The following is a 4,816-nucleotide window of genomic DNA, read 5'->3' as shown; positions in this document are numbered from 1 at the left end:
CCAGCTGTCCCAGCACGCCAGTGGTCCCAGCATGCCAGCAGCAGCCGAGCCGCCAGCGGTCCCGACACCAGCTGTCCCAGCACGCCAGTGGTCCCAGCATGCCAGCAGCAGCCGAGCCGCCAGCGGTCCCTACGCCAGCTGTCCCAGCACGCCAGCGGTCCCAGCACGCCAGCAGTCCCGACGCCAGCAGTCCTGACACCAGCGGCCCCGCCGACACACAGCGGGGAACGGCCTAGATGCCAGCAACCTCGCTGCGAACGGCCTCACTGCCAGGAGCAGCCTTGATACCCTGAGCCGCAGCCTCGCTGGAGCTGCCCCATTCCGGGGAGCGGCTTCGTCTGGAAAGAGCCTTCCTCGGTGAGCAGCCCTGCGGGAGGCAGCATCATCAGGAAAGAGGCTTCCTCCAGAGTAGACTTTTTGTGAGCAGCCTTGTCTGAGGAGCGGCCTCGCCGGAGCAGCCCTTGTCTGGAGAGCAGCCTTTCCGGGGAGCAGCCCTGTCTGAGGAGTGACCTCATCAGCTGCGGCCTCGTCCTGGGAGTGGCCTCGTCCAGAGTGGACTCATCTACAGAAAGGCCTTGTCCAGAGCAGCCACGTTGGGAGCGGACTTGCCGGGGTCATCGTCGTCACCTTTTCGTAAGAGACAGCCCTGACCGGTCAGTTTGATTTTTGATGCTTGGCGTGAAATAAAGCTTTGTTTGATTTTTGCTTTATATCAGTCTTGTTCCTTTGATCACGGACCCTAACAATGCTCACTGAGGTAGGAAATCCATGAATAGAAACCTCAAACGAGGGTTGCCTGGGTGGCTCTTCAATTAAGTGTGCAACTCTTGACTTCAGCTCCCATCAAGAGCTCAGCGTGGTGAGATAAAGCCCCATGTTGGGCTCTGAGGTGGGTATGGAGCCTGCTTAAGATTCTCTCTTCCCCTCTCCTGCCCCTCCCCCTGACCCTGCACATTCACTCTCTACAAAAACAAAAAAACAAAAACCCACAAACCTAAAGCCAGCCAGAAAAAACAATGTATGAACAAAATGAGAGTATCAATAAAGAGACTGGAATTCTAACAAAAAACAAGAGGAAGAGAGGATTGTGCAGAACGTAGTAGGGATCTGTTGCTCCATGCAAACATTTGACACAGGCATACTCTGTATGAAGGAACTATTTTAGAACTCTGAAGTCTATCAGAAGGTTTGCAGTTTCCAAGGGAAGGTTTGGCTGGTAAGCTACAGTGAATTTTGGTCACTTTCAACTGTGTGTAGCAACAGCTACCCACTCTCTCCCCACAACCCCGGTGGCAGGCAGCTGGGCTGGTGTTCCTCATGTAGCTTGTGGGGACTATCACCAGGGAGACTCCCTAAAACTCTGGAAACTCCTAGAAGCTTCTACGCTACTATCAATTTTATCTTTTAGAATTAGCAAATTGGGGTGCCTGCGTGGCTCAAGTGGCTGAGTGTCCGGCTCTTGGTTTTAGCTCAGGTCATGATCTCATGGTTGTAGGATCGAGCCCTGTAACAGGCTCCCCGCTCAGCCAGGGGTGCCTGCTTGTCCCTCTCCCTCTGCTCCTCCCCCCAACTCACACTCTTTCTCTGTCTTCTCTCTCAAATAAAGGAATTAAAGAAAAAAAGAAACTAACAAATTGTTAGAACAGGCCCCCAGGAGGATGCCTATGCAAATGAATCCTAAAGTGCCTAACAGCTACCTCAGTTCCATTATGTTAAAACCCCTGGAAGGGGCATACAACTCATTAGCATGACATACAGTATGAATGCTGAGTGCACATGTGCACCTTTACGCCTGTAATGACAAGGCCTCCACCTCTGAATATTCATCCTAACCCTAACAGAGGAACCCTGCTTATCCCTGGCTGGGGAAGTTACAGCTTTGGAAAGGAGTTCCTGTGATTTCCTTATTTGCTGCAAATAAAGATGACTTTATGAGGCAACTCCACCTGGCATAGTCTCTGTCTATAATTCACCAAAGAGCAGCCTGCATTGGTTGGTAATAGAATCAGGATGGTTAATAAGGACTTTGTCCTCCAAAAATCAGGAATCTATGTTTTGACTGCTCTTGATCATACACGTGCAAGCCAACATTGTTGTAATAACCGTGGGCCAAAGCAGCTTCCAAGGAGTTTAAAAAGATACTGGCTACTTCCCCCCCCCCCATTTTTCTCCTTTTGGGAGCTAAATATTGAAGGATTTAGGTATTCAAAATCAACAGTTTCAAAAGCTTTAGAAAATAGCTGCATATATCCTGAAAAATGTAGGCTCAGAGAAGAACAAAGAACACCTTAAAATTTCTATCTCAGGTGATGTGATCCCCAGCAAAGAGATTTCCTAAAACAACAACAACCCAACCCAGTACACCCGGGGGAAAGGGAAGAATCTGATTTATGGAGTTCCCATATTGTAAGATTCAAATGCCTAGTTTTCAAAAACAACAACAAAAAAATTACAAGATCTACAAAGAAACGGGAAGGAAAGTCCAATTCAAAGGAAAAAAAACCAACAGACACTGTTTCTGAGACAACTACATGGTGGATATACTAGATGAAACAACCATCGTGAAGACTGCTTAAAGAGCTAAAGGAACAGTGAACATCCAGAAAATATATGAACAAAGTAGAAATAACTGCAATGTTTCCTAAAACATAAAACAAACCAAAAGGAAATCCTAGAAAATACAGTAACTGAAGAGACTGAAAAACAGATTTGAATATAGAAGAATCCGTGGACTTGGAAACAGGACAAATGAAATCAGTTAACAATCAGGAAAAAAAAGGAAATAGACCATGTGCACATAATAAACCAACATGATCTAACAGAAATATATAGAACACAACTGAATTCACATCCTTCTCTAACATATATGGGATATTCATCAGGACTGACCACAAAACAAGACTTAACAGATTTTAAGAGATAGATCTAGAAGGTATCTTATCTGACTACTGTAAGGGCCTGCCCCTCCCAGAGGAATTTACTTGTAAACCCTGGATGTAAGGGCGGGGCAGGCCGGATGAAGACATCCAATCAGTGGGGCATATGTATATCCACTAGGGTGAACTGAAATTCAATTGGCCACCTGTGTGTGGGCGGGGCTCAACCACCCCCATAAAGGTTGGTCTGCGAGGCTGTCGGGGACAGGAGAGCTGTCGGAGGAAAAAGAAGGAAGAAGAAGGAGAGTCGTCGGAGAGAGAAGAAGGCAGAGCTTTAAGAGCTGTAAGAGCTGTAACAGATCTTGTCAGAGCTGTAAGAGCCGCCGGCAGCGAGCAGCGCTGGGGGGAACGGCCTCGGTGTGTGGCCTCGTCCGGAGCGGCCTCATGGCCTCGTCTGGAGCAGCTTCGTCCGGAGTGGCGTCGTCCGGGGAGCGGCCTTGTTAGAGTGGCGTCATGGGGAGCAGTCTGTGTCATCAGGGTTGTTGTCCTTGTCATCATTGCCTCTTCGTCATTGCCTCTTCGTCATCAGGAGTGGCCTCAACTGGGGAGAGGCCTCGCTGGAGCAGCATTGTCGTCCTTGTCGTCATCGCCTCTTCGTCGTTGGGAGCGGTGTCCTCGTCATCGTCGCCTCTTCATAAGAGATGGCCCCGACCGGTCAGTTTGATTTTCGATGCTTGGCGCGAAATAAAGCTTTGCTTGATTTTAGCTTTGTGTCAGTCTTGTTCCTTTGATCATGGACCCTAACAGGTATACCGTTAATTTTTTTGTTTTATTACTAGCTTTGTTTTAATCTCTCACTGTACCTAATTTATAAAGTAACCTTTATCATAGGTATGTATGTTTAAGAAAAAAATACACAGTCGATCTTTGGAAACTGTAGGTTTGAACTGTCTGGGTCCACTTACATGTGGTTTTTTAAAGCGCTGACAGCATAAGCCACAAGGCATTTATTTACCACTGCATAAGATCAAACTGAAGGCCTCTGGCATAGAGGTCATGCTCTGAGTACCTAGAGAGGCTTAATGTGGTTGCCAGCATCCCCCTCAGGGGAACCCAGGACTGGCTAGGGTGTAGGTCACCTCACATACTAATGGGGTGGCTGGGTTGAACTCCTGGGGCTGGCAGGCAGGAGGCTTGGCTCAAGTAGAAGAAGGTACTCAGAGGGCAGAGAAAGTGCTGCAAAGGGAGCCCCACACCCCTGGTGCCCCCATCCCCCACAAGTCCTCCATGCAAGGGGCTCTAGGGCTGTGCTGGGGTCACTGCAGGCCTTGGGTCCCCCTGGGCTGGGTGTGGACTCCTCCCTGTAGTGGTGCCCTGGCCCCATGGCCACCTGGAGACCAGCCTACTCAAGCTTGGCCATAGTGGCTATCGACCATGGCTGGTGGTACCCCTGTAGGCAGATGGGGGAGCAGCTATACTGCACCTCTGCGTGCAACCAGCAGCTGCCACTGCTGAGCTGAGGCTACAGGCTGCAGAACAGTGCCATCCCAGGGCCAGGCCTGCCACTGCCACCACCCCTGTCCTGACCCAGTGCACCTATATGCAAATTTTTTCAATAAGTATGTATACAATACTGTAAATGAATTTTCTCACTCTCTTTTCTCTGAGAGAGTGTGTGTGCACAAGTGGGGGTGGGGAGGGGAAGAGGGAGAGAGAATCTTAAGCAGGCTCCATGCCCAGCGTGGAGTCTGACATGAGGCTCAAAAGCAAGACCTGAGCCGAGATCAACAATCGAACACTTAACCAACTAAGTCACCCAGGTGCCCCTGTTTTCTCTTCTTTATGGTTTTCTTAATGTTTTCTTTTTTCTACTCTATTATAGGAATATAGTACACAATACATATAACATCTAAAATATGTGTTAATTGTCTTGGTAAGGT

The 4,816-nt window shown here is 48.7% G+C and overlaps 1 pseudogene; it reads left to right on the top strand.

The window, feature by feature from the left end:
* LOC111142669 overlaps positions 1-4,396 on the top strand; it is a 42,214-nt pseudogene extending 37,818 nt beyond the window's left edge.
* The last annotated feature ends 420 nt before the right edge of the window (positions 4,397-4,816 follow it).

Source organism: Enhydra lutris, unplaced genomic scaffold, assembly GCF_002288905.1.
Source record: "Enhydra lutris kenyoni isolate GAN:26980312 unplaced genomic scaffold, ASM228890v2 scaffoldscaffold8, whole genome shotgun sequence".
NCBI lineage: Eukaryota > Metazoa > Chordata > Mammalia > Carnivora > Mustelidae > Enhydra > Enhydra lutris.
This window is presented reverse-complemented; position numbering and strand designations above follow the sequence as displayed.